This window comes from Anas platyrhynchos, chromosome 9, assembly GCF_047663525.1.
Source record: "Anas platyrhynchos isolate ZD024472 breed Pekin duck chromosome 9, IASCAAS_PekinDuck_T2T, whole genome shotgun sequence".
Taxonomy (NCBI): domain Eukaryota; kingdom Metazoa; phylum Chordata; class Aves; order Anseriformes; family Anatidae; genus Anas; species Anas platyrhynchos.
The window spans coordinates 11,666,670-11,684,320 of record NC_092595.1 but is presented as its reverse complement, the minus strand read 5'-3'; the positions used below and the strand labels follow the sequence as shown (position 1 = coordinate 11,684,320).

Sequence of the window (17,651 nt, the reverse complement as noted above, 5' to 3'; positions counted from 1 at the left end):
CTTCCTCTGCCCAGAATCTTGTTTATTTTTACATTAAATAGCTTTAAGAGTTGAAAAATTTAACCCAGCTCTCACTGTATTTCACTTTCTTACACTGCTCAAAGAAAGAACCAAACTAAACCCAACAAATTATGTCTATGAAAACCTCACATATTTATCTGCTTGGATGTCAGTAAGAAACTGCTTGTAAGTTACTTAAGGTGAAAAGAAACTTCTGAATAACTAATAGACTCCTAGAGCATCAAGCCACCAGATCTTGAGTTGATCTCTATAGATAATGCTAACATTTTACTAAGTCAGCGTTCGTTAACTTTTGTTAAGTTAAAACAGAGGCATCCAGTCTGAATATGTAGTCAGATAATTCAGCACTTCCTCAGGTAAGAAATTAAGAAATGTATAAGAAACCTACTTCATGCAACTGCAATATCAGCCTCACATAAGAGCTGATTATTATATGATTTATATGACACACACATCTGACTTTTTATCATCCGAAGGAAGAGCTCATTTTCCAGCAACCTCCCATGGAAGACAGAGGTGTTAGCTTCTGGTTGTTCTTCTCTTCCGTCTGAGGAGGCTGCCCCAAGGACCTAACCAAGACAGGACTTGTAGTGGGCTCCCCATGACTTCAGATGTCCCATGGATTGAAAAACCTTTCTCTCAATTAACTTCAGCTCTCCAGTCTAAGATTGTCCTACGTTCCAAGGGCAGCTCAATCCAGGTAGCCATGCATTGTGAATCACTGGTGATGAGCAACATTTTGGGAGGGAATGGAAGAGAGGTAAAGCAACAAATATACACTGTGGAAAAATCTCACCTTTTCTTGAAGCAGGTAGGGAAAAGAGAGCAGGAGACAGCACCTAGCTTTTACAAAGAGTTACAAGGGGGACAAGCTGACAAGGGGGGAAGCAAATTGCCCTAGGACTTGCCCAAACAACATCAGACATATGCCTGCTTATTTGAGAGCCGCTGTCAGCTGAGAATGAAGGAGGTGTAGAGGGCAGAAACTGCAGAGATGTTAGGAAGTGGAGAAAGGGGACTTTTGATTCTCAGGCTGGGCAGCAGCAGTGGCAAAGAGTTGGGGGTACCACACCCCATGATTTTGTTGGCATCTATCGTACTGCCACATGTAGTCGCTCTCCCAGGATGGAGGGTCCCAGTTTGTCCCACCAGCCCTCATAAAGGGTGGCAGAGACACCATAAAGACTTCAGCACAGAGGGCACTACCCCACATTGTAGCCGAGCTATGCGTACATCGCCTTGGACTCCCTTGGAAATCTTAAAAGTAGAAATATCTCCTTACTAAAACAGAGTGTTTCTTGAATGGGGATGGAAGAGAGGAATGGGACACTCTCCCAACCACACAAACACACATAAAAACTCCTTCAATCACCAAATCATTCCATTAAAATTAGCGTGAGGAAGATCCACATCTAGGTAACATCAGGATTCCTTTCTAGGCAGAGTTCGGGTTTCTTTAAGATAGTTTTTCTCTGGACATCACTGAACTTTCGAGAAATCTGCCAGAGCCATAAAGGGAAAATATAACTTACAATACCAGTGGAGTATCATTCTCTGTGTTGTCTTCCAGAAGCTAAATAGCTGTGATTTTATTAGAACTCTGCTGTTGCAAGACCACAGAGTAATATGCTGACATTTTGAGCTGCATTTAAACCCAATATATATTTTTAAAACTACATTTATGTTCCATCATAAACTGACACTGGAGAGAACAAGTCACTATAGCCACCATGACTGCGCTTGAACTTAAAATGGAAAAAACTCAACTGAGTGGATTGTCAGGAAAAGCCCTTTCTCTATGTCAGGGTCTATCGAGGGCTTTGCAGCAGTGCCAGTCTCTAGTTTCTGACCACCTCCCTTTTTAATTAGATTGCAAAGCAAGTTGCCAGTAGGGCTTCTGGAAGATTCAGCTTCTTACCATGCCACATTTACAAGGACTAGCGAGTTCTCTAGTTACAGAGAGGTGGACTGCATGGACTGCAGTGGAGTCCAGCCCTTGTTCAGATGCCTTGTTAAAAAAGGAAGCTCCTGCTCGATTTCATAAGGATGGTCAGACTCTATTGGCTATGTATAGCACTTCTCCTGTCCTGAGAGCATTTTTGCTCAGTTTTTTATGATCTTCCCTGTCTACAGCTGCCAGGGCAATCTGGTAGCATGGGACATCAGAAAAAGAATGGAAAAATGTTTGTTAGAAATGATGTTGTGCCCAACTGAGATGAAAAACCACAGAGAGACATCATTTTTCTTTGCTGCAAAAATTTAGGGTGCCCTCTACACTCCTCCTCATACATGGATTTCAAGGTGCATATGCTTAGAGATATTAGTTACTCAACCTGTATTAAAAGCATGAAAACTAAGCCAGTAATCACACTAATTTTCTTAAGTTCTCCACAGGTATATACAAAAAAGTTGGTTGGTGCCCAAAGCAGCCTGCGAAGTTACACCCACTCACTTTGGGGAACTACAAGGTTCATCCTCCCTCCCCTCGTGTGGTGCCAAGCAGGTACATGGTCTCCTGGGACAGAAACTGCCTTCTCGTTGTATAACTGCAACGAGATCTTCACTGAAAAGCAGGGTACTGGCACAGGACAGCAACTCAAGTAAAACAATATATACATACTAGGTGCTCAATCTCCTGTAACAATTGAGTATACAATAATAAACAGCTAATAATTGTCTAAGACTTCCTATGCCTTATTGCTTTAGTCAAAAGACGTTTAGATGGTTTAGTGGGGACTGTTAGCGTTAGGTTACAGGTTGGACTCGATGATCTTGAGGTCTCTTCCAACCTAGAAATTCTGTGATTCTGTGATTTGGGATGTAACAGAACAACAACAAAAGAACACTACCACGACCTTAGAAGAGGAATGAAAACCAGATCCAAGTGCTACTTCTAAAGAATTCTGAGATGTTCTCAGGATTGCTGTCATTCCTATTAAGATTTTAAACACTTACATTTCAGTAGCCCCAGAAATCCAGGGAGCAGGATTGCAACAATTTGTGTACACACTTATTAAAGAAAGATAACTCCCAGACATCAGTTTTATCCTCTTGACAGTGTATTCATTGTTGCTAATTGTCTTCTTACTTTACCTGCCAAATGAGACGATCATGCTGCCCAACACAAAGCCAGAAAGATGACAAGAAAAATGCTTTTAAAAAAGATTTTTTTGAAAAAGCATTTTTTTAAAAAAAGATACAGCATAAGCCTGGAAAGGGAAGAAACTTCACAAGGGACAAGAAGAGCTATACAGCAGATACATGACTTCACAGAAGAGCAAATATGACACATGAATAAATGTAGTGCATTCCAAAAAAACCCCAATCTAATACTTCAAAAAAGAGCAATATCCCCTTCATGGCTCACTGGTACTCCCTGAGGAATTTTGGAAAACATTCTATTAAGACATGCTTTGGTTGATAATATCATAGGGTTGCTGGGATTTGATTTGACATTTTCTTTTTTTTTTTTTTTTTGGTTTCTTGTTGTTTTGATTTGTGAGAATGAACACTTGTCTCAAAAACAGGATCTTGGTTACTGAGGAATCTGTTTATTTCAGGCCCTTTTTCCTAACTTGGTATCAGTTGGAATCACTCACTGCTCTTGGTATTCTAGGGGCCTAATTTTAGGCCCCAGTTTTTCAGATGTTGGCCAGAGGCCCCACTCAGTGTCTCTACGTAGAAAAAGCATATTGGAAGATTTACTTTTATCTTTGGTGAGGATTCAAGGCTCCAGAAGATTTTTTTCCACTGAGTTCAATAGCTCTAGGTCTGGCCTCCCGCTTCTGACACTGGTTAGCTTCTGAAAAAACAGCTCTGCTGATAGATCGACAAGACCGAGTGTCTGCAAAGGACATGAGATGGACATTTAACTCTGAGTTCACTTCACTTCAGGTACTTGTTAAGTAAAGGGCTGGCTCTGGTTAGCTGCAATAAAACTGGTGTCCATGGCTACGGAAGCTGTGACAAGGCAAGGCCATCACACTCAGGATGCAGAACCCTAGCACCTACACAACACAAAGAAAAGCCAACACAGCACAAAGAAAGGAGACTGAAACCAATCCTCTTCTGACAGACCTGACAGACCAAGTCTATAAAAGATCTGTGTCCTGACTGAGCTCCATACTTAACTGGTACAAGCATACCAGGGAGTTTCTCAGGGATAAGGGAGTGTGCTTTTTGACAGGAACAAAACTTTCCCATAACAAGCAGATGTCATCCTAGATATCAGTGGCAAGACTTACTCTCTGGAAAAAGATCCTGGGGCTGGCTTATTGTCCAAAAGGCAGCTCTGTAAAGAGCCATATCTCCCCAAGACACTGATATGCTGCAAAGAAGACATCTTTACTGATTCCTGATTCATCCTTCACAACCTGACAAGCTACGCAACAGCTCAGTGCATAGCTATGATTACTCCTCTTATCAGAGCACTGCAATATTTCATGAGCTTAAAGATCTCACGGGGCAAGTTGTGGCTGTCAGGACTTTCCCCATGCCCTCACCAGTGAGTGGTGCTAGCTGGTCGTGGTTTGTGTCTGCCACACAAAAAATGAGATCTGTTGACTCTTATGGAAGCGTAATTCCCTCCTCACTCAGGGGCATGCATATGCTTAAGATAGGATTAAACTAAAGAAGGAAGAAAAGACATCTGGAGTGAAAACATGTTTTAACTAATTTACCTACTGCTACTTTGATTTATTACTGCTTCCAACATGTCTCTGAGATACCATCTGTCAGTTCCTTACATGCCACCATTACCTTTCCCTCTGCCCCCAGCCAAGGGGTATATGGACCACTGATAACTAACAAGAGCTGGGAAGGACAATAATGAAGGCCCCACTTATAACCAGAGGAGAAGGGGTGGTAGAAAGGATTATTTGCACAGAATTCAGCTTGGGTTTTCAAACCAGTATTTATGGGTTTGGAAAGAGCCAAGAACAAAAGCTTTAAAATAGTTATTAGGGGTTTTATGGAAACTGGATGAATGGATGGCTTCAATAGGAAGCCAAATAAATATAAAAAAAAGATAATTTAGGACTGGCAAGGAACCTTAGGATCTTGAAATAATAAAGCTAGGAAAAAAATAAGAAAATAACACTTTTGAAAAGTGACAGTCTCTGGAGTTCAGAACAAACCCATCTGTCTTAACAGCAAAGATGCTATGCTTGAATTGAGGGATAACAATTGCTACTGTTACTGCCTTCTTATTAATTATTATTATTAACACAAACTATGCTGTCCTATGCATTGCACTCCAACCACAGCAATACAGTCAGATAAACCATCCACTAAGCACAAAGATGGCATTTCAGAGAAAAGCTGGAATCATCCAAAAATAACACGAAGCCATATCCACTGAGTGGCTTCTCCCGCTTTGCTTTATCTTTTAAGCCATGCGGATACATTTAAGTCCTTAGATGGTCACAGCAGTGCCTGTACTAACCACAGCGATATCCCTGCAGAGGTGACCCTGTGTTATTTGGAGCTACATTTGCAGAGCTTCTTTAGCTGGACACCTCTCAAAACCAACCTACAATTCGTGGGGGAAATGGAAAGCTCCTTGCTCCCCTCCCTTTTCTGAAAAAAAAATCAGGACCCTTATTCAAAGTAGTGACTGTGGCTTCTTTCTACCTGAACACCTACAGTGTAAGTGATGCTGTGGTCTTTTACAAACACAACTGCTGGGGATGAGCAGCGCAAGCCAGGCACACATACAGAAGCTGATAATCCTCGTGATATAAACTGGCTTTATGCTAGCAAAATTGCACCTCTAGTGGAGTTTCAAAAGTCCCCTAAAAAGAAAAAGCATCATAGGTGTAAGTTAAGCTTTACTAAGTAATATGAGTACTTTACAATTTAACAGCTGTAAGGTGAGAGTAATCCTCAATCTGTTGCACACTGTGATAAATAAGGGAAACTGAGGCAGAAAGCAGTAAAGAAATCAGCCAAACAGTGGGAAAAGCAGGAATCAACCCAGGACTTCTGACTCATGTGCTTATCCTCATTTGGATGATGCTCCTTTCCTGTGAGCCAAATCCCGGTTCTGGTCTCATTGAAGCCAATGTAAAACTTCCATATATGTGAACGGAGTGAAGATTTGAGACTTCAGTCTGTCATCTGCACTTTATAGGTTCGTGCCTTTATAGATGGGGCAGATATTTCATTCTGCTCTGTGCTTCAGCCAGCTGGATGGTGCTATGTTTATTTTTCTCATTGTACCCTAAATATACAGTAATTAAGAAAATTTCTTTCTCCCATATGGAAGATTTTAGTATTTTTAATCACAAAATTGCTCTTCTTCATTTATGGCACTTCTACAGAGAGATCAGTTGCTTGTAAATGTTAGCAGCAGGGATGGCTGTGCTTGTTCTCATCGGGGTCTGCTACAGCAGGCAGGCAGCTCCCTGAGGCCACAAGAGAAGGGCTCCTGCCCACCTGTACCCCCCCAACACACACTGCTGTGCTCAACTCTCTCTTCTATCATCTTCTGGCTGGCAGACAGCTGCCATACACTGTCAGTGCACAGCAGCTAAATAGGGCTCAGGTAAGAGGCTGCCACAGCTGGCAGGTTAAGGGCCTGGTCACCTCGCCCTCACCTGATGCTGAAGCAGATGGAAATTCTTCACGTGAGACACGAAACTCTGATCTGGGCTATTTGGTAGGGTGCTGACTGATAACCACGCTGTCTGCCAGGGCATGCATCTTCACTGTCTGTTCCAGGACCTGCTCTGAGGTTGATCCAGATGCCCAGTGCCACTGCTGTGTAACACCTAAGGCAGTGGTTTGTACTCAGGGTGAGCTGTACCTCACTGGAGCAGAGCAGCACGGCCTCTCTGCAGGAAGGGTTACAGCTATCCACTCTCCTTCCCATCCCTTCATGTCTGAGAGCTGCTTTCAGAGAACAAGACTGCAGCTTTGGCCATCTCCCCTTCAGGGAGCAGAGAAATGGGGACTCAGACTCCAGTTATGTTCCCTGAGACCTAGCCTCACTTACGCTTTTATCAGCTATTACATGCTCTATGACTTTTTAAAACTATCAGCAGGTGCCTAACATTGCTCTTGTTGAAGAGAAAAGAGCAAGATTGGACAAGCAAAAGATGACAGAACTGAAGATTTAGTCCCATCCCTACATCACCTGCAATGCAGGAAAGAAGGAGCTATTTATTTAATAAGACATGCCTCTTCTCCACTCCTCTCACTCTGTCAGTGCAGAAACATTGATGGTTCAGCCAGCGGTTAGCTGCAAAAATACTCATCTCTATTTTATTCCAGTATATACATCAGTGAGCACCACCACTTGGCCAAGGAACATGGAGAGTATTGAATTTAGTGTGAGCAAACCCTGTCGAGAGTGAAGACAGTGTCTATTGTAATAACCCTGCTTTGAGATGCTCATTTCTGAAACGTTTCTTCTGGGCGGAAACTTTCTCTGCCTTATTCTTCCTCAAAAAAAAAAAAGATTTGTGTCTTTTCTTTTTGAAAAGACTGTGAAAATTCTCCTCATTCAGTTCCAAACTGTGGGAGGATGAATTAGGCACGAGACTTCACCTACTGATAAGGAAGCAATTGTTAAAAATTTGGGAGAAAACTATCATAAATGACACATTTTAAGAAAACTTACTGCCTTAACTGATACTTTTTAAGTAGCTGGTTATAAACAATCAGACACGCTTGAATTACAGTCAGCATCTGCATCAGTTGAATTATTTCAAAAGAATTCATTATATCTGCTCTACTTTCAAATACCTTTCCAAAGAAGCCAAAGAGAGAGCTGCTGATTTGCAGAAGAGGGCTGGCAAGCTTCTGCCCGAGAAGACCAGGTTTCAAATACAGTGTTTGAAATCAACACCAGAGAAGTCTGTAACCACCAAGAGACACATTCTCCCTCCAACTCCAGAGGGAGGGGAACTATGCTTTTTTTTCTCTGCATCATCATTTTGATTTCTGCATACTTAACTTGCATAATCCTTATCTCTAATCAGATAGGATTATAATGAGCAGCCTTCAACTCAGCCACTTTAGAGTCACCCTTCTTGAAATAAATATAGTGATCATGACAGCATAGAGAGCCAACAGCTCTCATTTTACTGTGTTGTGCAGTCCTGCAACTCGCAGACAAAAAGGGATTTATCTGCTGCTTGCTCAGACAATCCATTCTAGGCACCTTTTGGAAACCCAGAAGCAAGGGCAAATTCAACCAATCTGGAAAGAAAGGCAAGTCAGAGGAAGACTGATTTGTGTATAATATCAGTGACACTGAAAGGGGAACAGATCTCCACTGCAGCTGACTCGGTTGCTGATGCATCAGATGAACAATTCCGTTATGCATGTCTCTCCTGTTCTCATAGGTGAGGGTACAAGAAGCATATGTGCCTAAGTTTAGTCCAAAAATTAAGATACGTACAGATACAACTTTTCCCATTAGCGTTCTGCTCCAATATACAAAACACCGGAGGCAAACACAAGCAACTTCACTGGGTCAAGCTACCCACGTCATGACATGAAGCTGAATATAATCCAGAACCTTGCAGGTCAGAGGGGTGGAGCTGGCACAAAGCAAGCAGAAGGACTCGCCAATTTAAAGCTTCTTCCACAGAAAGCACTATCTCATCCCACCAATTCCAAGATTTTTAAAGTGAGATGTGGGTGAGAATACCCTCCCTCTGTCCCCAGAGCAGTGGATTTCAGTCATTGAACAGTTCAGACTTGAACAAAACGTATGTGCAAGTACACTCATACAACACTAGCCTCCAAATACTCCCAAACCCTAATGACATCAAGATTTTCTTTAATTGTTGTATTTTTAAACCCTTGATTTTCTTGTGGTGGGGGCCTCAGAACCATTGGAGACCTTGGGGGGTGGAGGGGTGCCAAAGACAATTGTGGCCTGGGAATATTTGCCAGCTGGACTATGAGATCTATTTTTGGTTCTCAATTCTCTCTTTTTTTTTTTTTTTTCTTCCCCTCCCTGTTCTCCTTGCAGATCCTGTGTTCTGGCTCACTGGGATCTGCAAACGCCCGGTCTCACCAACTGCAGACCTGGACTGTGCTGGTATGTCATTCCCTGAAACTGGGAGGGCTAATGCAACAGGGAGTAGCAATTTGATCTATCAGGAAACCTGCCTTTTCACAAACTGCACTCACCAGCTAGGCTTCCTACTAAACTTTGAAGGCCCAGTGTTGCTCCTATTTACACCCACTCAGCTTTAACAGCTACCGCAGACTTATACTAGGGATACAGAGTTTGGAATCTGGGATTCATTTCCTATTATAAAGAAAGAGAAAAAAAGCACACTTTGAATCCAGCTATCTCGCAGACTGAAATTTTGTTCTACATTTTTCCTTTCAATGCCACAGTCTCCTCTGCTCTTTCTGCCTACTTCCAACTTTCAGATGAACTGCTGAGATGCTGAAATTCAAACTACAAGAATACATATAAAACAATCACAAAAACTGCTGGTTCAATATCTTCCTATCTACCCTTCCTACATCAAAGCAAGAACCTCTGGTTGCCTGACACGGCAAATAAGATCCTGCAAACATGACTGGAACTCTGCTCAGAAGTGGTAAGTGCCACAAGAGCCAGTCCCTGAGGCTGCTGCCCACCACAAAGACGTACGAGAGTGTCCTGAACTCAATCCTCAGCTGAAGTGCAGCACAGAGCACCGAGATGCCTCCTTCACAAACAGCAGAAAACACAGTGCGACACAAAAGGCACTGACCTGCTTCACCTGGCGAAGAGGCAATGATATCTACCAGCTGCATACAGAAAGGGGAGTGAGGAAAGGCTTTTGGATCACATATGTCGTCATCACGGAGAAGGGCAGAGAACAACACTCTTGTGCAATAATGATAAGGTACTGTCAGAAACAGAGGTCTGAAAGGAACGTCAAGAGCAGGAGGAGGACACTAAGGATGCCGATAGGCAGTAATCACACAATGGTGTGGGAGAAACCAAGGCTGAAGGTGAGGAGCTCCTAGAAGGAAAAATACAAAACCTCATTAATATGACCTACTTCACAAGGGGCTGAAAGGAAACACAGCCCTTACCACCCTCAGAACAAGAGCCTACATATTATACACATGAGATTTTTTTTTCCCCCCAGACCGTGTATCTCTAGCAGAAGACTACCTGTGGCCACTTTGTAATCAATTACCTGCAATGTCCTTTCTTAATTCTTTCATCTCTTCCTCATGAGTCAGTTTCTGCAGTACCTGAAGCAAAATAGATCCACAGCTCAGATACAAGAGAGCTTGTCCTATACAGTTTTATCTTCAGTAACCAGAGCCAGCTAGATAGCTGAAAACAGACAGGTTTTCACAATCCTGTTAGAAAGCAGACAGGTAAAGACTTAGGGGAAGGCAAATCTAGACGATCACTGCAAAGAACACTGTTTGCATCTTTCTCCCCTCCGCACCGCAGAAAGCCAACCCTGCCCCTTTGTCCCCACTGCATTTTCAGAGCTTGAGCTATTAACTGGACACAACATGCAAAACACCACTTGGAACCCATGGTCTTGTCTGCAGAATTTGTTTTAATCCTCCTCCTAATGATGATGTTCTTCTTGAAGACTTACTGACAGTGCCCATTTTACCACATTTCAGTCACTCCTTCCAGAGTATCATCTGGATGTGCCACAAACATCAAACGAGGAACAGCTTGCACAAACAAAAGCAGAAGCACGCTACATGTGCTTGTCCAAATTATCTGGCAAGCAACAACTATAATAGGAAAAAACAGATAAACGAGGAAAAAATAGAGAAGTTATTTCCTTACAAACATTATTCTTAATAAATAACTTGACTCACTGTCCTAAGAATAATTTGTCTGGGACGTGGTACTTAAACTGTTTGGAACTTTTCTTTTGAACTGCTCTTCACGCACAGCTTTTGTCAGAATTTAATTTGTTTTATTGGATCAGAGGACCAGAATTACACTCTAGCACTCTGTAATTCTTTCTGTATACAGTTTGAGTTGTGGAACTTTTTAGCATATCCATCTGGGTCACACATCTGTGGGTAACACCCGTACAGGATTAAATACCCTAAGCAAGAATTGGGGACTTTACACTCTGTGCCTGTTCAAAATAAAGCACCTAATGACAAGGTTAGGCACAGGAATAGGATTTGGATATGCAGGCTCAACCGGCAGCCAGTATACCCTACGTGCTGCCACTGCTTAGAAAGAAGACTTCCCTACCATCTTCTGTGTGTCCTTCTTTTCCTCCCCTGAGACCTGATGTCAGAGGAAGGGAGTTTAGAGCTTCTCTCTACCAGTGGGTCATTTTCACTCTCTTACATTAATGGGAATTGCAGGTGCACTGCAGGCAGAACATTAACTTCTTCAAACAGTAGAGAAAAGGCTACATGCACCTGGGGAGGAAGAATATACATCCGTTTGTGCAATCTCAGCTTTCAAGGGGAAATGTGCAGTGGAAAAAGAAGGAATGATAGGGGAAATTAAATTAAAGTGCAGGAAGAAGAATATTAGTAACAGAAGGGAACTTCTACCTGTGATGCTGGCCAAAAGGCTTTCAAGATGCTCAGTGAGAATACACGGGTGTGCAGGAAGCCCGTCAGACTATCCAAATACGATGCTGACTCGGAGACTTCTGGAGAAATTGCTCTACCACAGTCTCAGAGAACCTCACTGCTCAGTCCAGCTCTGACATCCGTGGCTCTCTTGTCCCTTGTTTCTCTGGGTCAGCAGGAGCTCACCAGAGCTGGGCAGGACAGCCCTTCAGGCAGGCATTCCTCCAGTATCTCTTGGCTCTCGTGCCAAACCGCCTGGTGCATGTTCAAAGGCACTGCGAGTGAAGCAGGGCAGCATTCTGAATGATGTGGCTTCTTGATGCCAAATCCACTGGCATGTGAGTATCTGGGTATGATTTTCCTACGTATTTTGTACCAAAGAACACGGGAGGTTGTGTCCACTTGCAGTCCAAGATGTTTGCTTGGGCCTGCAAAACTGTCCTCCCCAAGCCCCAACAGACATCCACCAACCTCACAGAGAGCAGCACAGGGATCTCAGACATGCTTATACTCCTTTTACCCCCATAATGATGTTCTTCTATGCCTTCTCAGAGTCTTTACCTAGGCTCTGGCCCAACACCTGTTCCTCAAGCTTCTTATCACAGGGTCAGTCCTGTCACTCAGCCTACTCTGCTCTTTGCCCAGCTGGTCTCTCAAAAACATTGATTAAATCACATGGAAGGTACTAATCACATTTGTCCCAGCTGCCTTTCAACCCAGTGAGGACCAGTTCTCTCTCTGCTCCTTGTTTCATTTTGAGATGTCTTCATACATTATTCTTCCCTGTCCCACTGATTCCTCATCCCAAACAGTCTCAGCCTACACTCAAATCACTTCCAGAGCCCTTCTGCTCTGCCAGTATCTTGTGCAGTGTCATTGAAACATCCCTATCTCCACAGGTCACCTGCCTAATACACCTGGACTGTATTTGTACTGGCAGAGTACTGCCACCCTGTGAGCACCAACACTGCACACTGATGTTTCAGTTCAATTTTAATACGGAAAATTTCTTAAACAAACAAATAAAATCCCACAGCCACATGTAAATGATAGAATGGGACTTCCTTTCCCACTCCTCCCTTTAAGTTCACTGAGGTGACAAGGTTTCTGATATGAACAGCAGCCCTTTGAATAAAACTTGGCAGGTTTCATGCCACTTATTTCTTTTAGGCCAGCACAGGGCTGCGTGACATTAACAGCTTCCAGCCATACCACTGATGGGAGGAAAATAATTTCTTCTGTTAGCAACGACCTTCCAGCTGGTATGCTTGCAAAGCATACTAAGTGCTAACAGCCTTTCTTTACATCATTGATTTTCTCAAATCATTGTCAGGTTTTCTGGTAATAGGTTCATTAGTCTCACCACAAAGAGGTGATGAACATATCCACTAAGACTAAACCAAGAATTTAAGGACATGAGAGCTGTGTGATTTAAATGATAGACCAACTCGGTGCACAGGTTGTGCTGCACAGCATCACCCTCCTCTCTGTAACATTATGAACTGGGATGCAGTCAGGCTACCTCTGATCTGACAGAACTGAGCAGCTCCCAGTCTAATCATGGGCAGTGCTCACTTTGGGATCTGTGTTCAGACTCCCTTATTGAAGATCTCATGGTTTTGTCATTTAGCTCTGCACATTTCATTTCACCACATTCTGTTTACTTCCACCCAAACAAGTTTCTTTTATTCTCCACATTTATCTCTGTTGATCAGCACTATCTTCAGCAACGCTCATTCATGTAAGAGAGAAAAATGTTCTAATGTGTTGAGGGCACGTCCTTGTGTGGTTACACAGTCCCACAGTAGGCGACCCTGAATCTGGAATAATGCCTGCATATTCTCTTCCACTTGTGTAAATTAATGCTGCTGAAAGACACAGAAAATAAGGCTACTTCAGGACTGATGTGGCAGAGCTACAGGCTCCATACAATACTATGCTGTGCATTACAAATACAACAATTTGTTCAGGCCTAGCTCAGGTATCTCTAACTTGGCAGTACTCCACATAGTACACTCTAGCCCATACAGATGCTTGGTAGCATCCTCCAGTACTCTGGGTAATCACCACAAAACAGACATAAAGGTGACTGAAAATGTGCCAGCCCTTGCATTATCTACTGTCACTATTTGACCATTTGTGTAAAGTCCACATCATTCACCTCGTTTCTAAAGTGGCTATACTAGCAGAAGATAAACGTCTCTTGATATTTGGTTATAACAAAAAATGGTAAAAACAAATGTTCAAGGAAATTGTGTCTTGCATTCTCAAGTAAATAGAAGAAAGTTTGGCCAGAGTTTGCTGTCAATGAAAAACAATGAAATCGTACCATAATAACAATTGTTCATATCACTCTACTGCAACTTCATTAAGATTGAGATTGTTTAATACTTGAAATTTGTATGGCACCAACCACATCTAGACATGCTTTATGCAATGCATATTTCATGTTTCACCCCCCCATATCTACATCCTACTGGATTGTGAAGTTTCAAAAGTGTTATTTATCCATTTCTCTTACATGATAGTAGCAAACACAAATCACAACAAACTACATGGTTTATCTCAAAATCCACAAGAGACAGGAGTACGTTTAGAGTAAGAGGTCCCAAGTTCAGGGGACTCAGTAGTAACTAGACCATCTGTGCTATTCTCTTCTCATGATCATGTTTAATGCTTTGCTGAAACCACACCTGCATGCCAAACTGGACAGATTCACATCCTCATGACCGGAGAGAAGCACAGTTTTAACACTCTCGTGCAATCTTTTCTGGCTTGGTTTTGCTATTTGTAGTATCACTAGGGAAACCAAACTTGAGACTGGTGATCTTTATTCAACATGTGACTTCCCCAGACGTGATCTCAGCCAACTTATGTATCACTTAACTCCAGGCTATTCTTTCCTACACAAACACCCATGAAACCAGGTTGAACTGGAAGGTAAGTGACTACTGCTATGATTCTGAGCAGCTTTCTATATCTAGTACATAAAGAGCTACAGTGACCTCTAATGGCAGGCTGCCAAGCTTTTGGAACTACATTACCTGTGATACTAGACAGCATGTGTTGGATATTTACTCTAAAGATAACGGATCACACCTAGCGCTCACTGGAAAGTCTCACAGCACTTTACAGCTGTGGGATGTAATTACCCATGGGAAACACAAGGCAGAGGGGTATGATGTGACTCACCCACAATCAAGCACCTGGTCAGGGACAGCCACGAAGGATATATGTCAGGACTTCCGAGTTCCAGTCCAATGCTTTCTCCATGTGAAACTGTCAGTAAAACAGGTAAGATAAAATTCAACACAGATTCCATCTTAAATCCAGGCTCTGGCCTAACCTTCTGTGGCAGCTAGCACTCTCTTTTCAAAGCATTCACCTGCGTTTTTTAATAAACTGACCACTGTGTGCCAGTGCTTGATATTGTTTTGCGTCTGTAGAAAGACAGAGTTTTAGTTACAGGAAATCGGAAAATGAACAAAAGAACACTTTACAGCCAGTACAGCTGCCACTACAGCTGGCTTGCAGCGCATCATGTAGCAGAGGCAAATTTATGCTTAAGACAAACATCACATAGACAGAAAGACCCGAGGCACCAGTAAGCTAGCAGGCAGCACTGGATTTGGGTGAACCAAATCCACGAATGCTCTCACCTCTCAGCAAACACACAGCAGTAGGACTTAGCTTAGCACACAGTAAAAGAAGTTTCACCAAGGCAGCACGACCCTATACAAAGAGAGGGCTGAGCACCTGCAATGAGACAATTACCACAGCTCAGACAACATGCAGTAATTACCCGTTGAGCCACAGCAATATGAGCATATATTTGAATCCAAGCTATTTTCCCATGGCTACAAAAGAAGCCCAGAGCGCACCAGAGTGCAGGACCTAACAGCTTCCCAGAACCACAAATACAGTGCTAGTGTTTCCCTGCTTCGCTTGATAATGAAAAATAACATACAGGTGTATCCCTTTATCAGAAGACCACTATTTCTGTAATTGCTTCAATATGGTAGTTGTTGTTTTTTTTTTCTTTTTCTTTTCCTTTTCCTTTTTTTTTTTTTTTTAAGTATTATTCATTTAAACAGCTACTGAAAGCATCAGATCAGTAATAATACAGATTTATAGCAGACTGCAATAACAAAGCTTATAAAGGATTCTTTCTAGACATGAACATCTTGACAAAAACAAATTTTCAGCTGTGCTTAGCTAATTCCATAGTTATTCACTGTCAAGTCTCTTGGACTTCAGTAGCAAACATACTGCAGGCCATGGTCTACAGGACTAGATGGGACCCCAGACCTCAGGTTCCAGGTAGGCTATAACTGGGGAGATCCTACACAAAGCAACACCTCTCCTGTTGACACTCACTCTCTTGGGTATTCTGCCCAAGAAATCCAAGTACAAATTACAGGGGACACAGGCTGGAAAAACAAATAACTTATAGGTGATAAAGAAAATTAATAATTCAGCAAAATTATTAGGGAAAAAACTAGAGACAAGAATAGGGAAAAAATAGGGGAAATTGTTCCTTTCTGTTTCTCTTGCTGCTGAGGACAACTTCACCAGATTTCTCTTGGTCAACAAGATTTCTCTTGGCCTGGCTGACACTTGTGTCTCTTGGCACGTACCTGCAGCCAAAGAGGGGCATTGAGTTTGTATCCTTCCATGGCTACCAACAGGCATGTAACCTTTTTCACAACAGTGTTGTTGACTAAATGCCCTCAGTTACTTCTGGTTTACTTGTGAATTGTCAGCTCTCTGACACTTTCAGGCAGTATTACATACCTCGAAGAACTGGGACAATATCCAGGGCACAGATCTGGCACGTGATAAATATTAAGTGCAGTATCTCCTTGTTACCACAGCAACTTGAAAAATACAGTGGAAACAATACATATCCCTGCAGAATTTCTGAAGATGAACAGACGTACTCTTTGAGATATTGAAACAAATATTATAATGATGTTCTTGAATTGCAGAATAAATTCTACTCCATGCAGTCATGAATGTCAAAAAGCCAGATGTTGTTCATTGATATTGAAACTTCCTATAATCTCCTAAAATCTGTTGGATAACATACAGGGAACTGATTGTACCAAAGCAGCAAGAACAGCACTGACAGCTAAACAACTAAACAACCTTTGGGGAAATACTGATTGTATTGCAACTTATTCTTAGTCATGTTTATGTGATTTTTAAAATAGATATATTTATTTACTCCTGTGGATTGTGTGATACAGACTTTATCCTACCATCTTAGTGGGCTTGATTCAATCTCTGTTACTTATCATGGGAAACTAAGGATTTAGTCTCTTAATGAACACTTTTTTTTTTTTTTTTTGGTCTTGCAGTACCAGTCCCTAATCCCTGGAATTTAGCAATAATCAGAAAAGACTATTTAACAAAGAATCACATTCCTCAATTAAAAATAAAATAAAATAAAATAAAATAAAATAAACATAATTACTTAAAGGAAAAAACTCTTAAAACTAGAGATGCATTTTATTAATAGTGGCATGGCATCAGATTAGATTTTCCTGCATTACAGAGGTAATGCAAGAAAATATCTGAAGACTGTAAATAAGAACAGGTTAAATTCATACAGCTCCATGTTATTAGGTACGACACAAAAAGCTCCCATTTTCTTGGGGAGCGACAGTATTATTCACCTTCCAAACATGTTATTCCCCGCTTAGTCAAATTGCTTCAGTTTGCATCAAGATAAGCATGGGTTTGTAATGCAATACGAAAATAGAAAGGTAGATGAGTGTCTCGAGATAGATGATCTGACACAGGAAATCTGAAATTAATATGCAGCTCCACCACCATGACTGAAAAGCAGAAAGTATAAACTAACTCTTGGAGATATAAAAATATAAATGTAATCATAGTCAAAAATACACTAAAATAAAAGTGCCTATAGTCAGAACCAAAGTGACCACAGATAGTACAAGACCCTCCTGGGCCTTGCTGAATTACAGCCTTCTCATGTTGAATATTCTCAGTTATGAGGCTAGCCTTATTTTCTGGATCAATCAGATACTACAGCAATAATTAATACAGTCTACTGAGAATTCTCCGGAGACTAT

The 17,651-nt window shown here is 41.8% G+C and overlaps 1 protein-coding gene across 9 annotated transcripts in view; it reads right to left on the bottom strand.

Annotated features, from left to right (window-relative positions):
• OSTN (osteocrin) overlaps nt 1–17,651 on the bottom strand; it is a 92,945-nt gene that overhangs the window by 37,788 nt on the left and 37,506 nt on the right. For 2 of the 9 annotated variants that reach the window (XM_072042709.1, XM_072042707.1), the window contains one exon: nt 14,746–14,832. The exons of 2 other annotated variants lie outside the window; for them this stretch is intronic. The gene's annotated coding sequence lies outside the window, so the exon portion shown is untranslated. 5 more of the 9 variants (XM_038183854.2, XM_038183855.2, XM_072042706.1 and 2 more) reach the window with 5 other exon arrangements.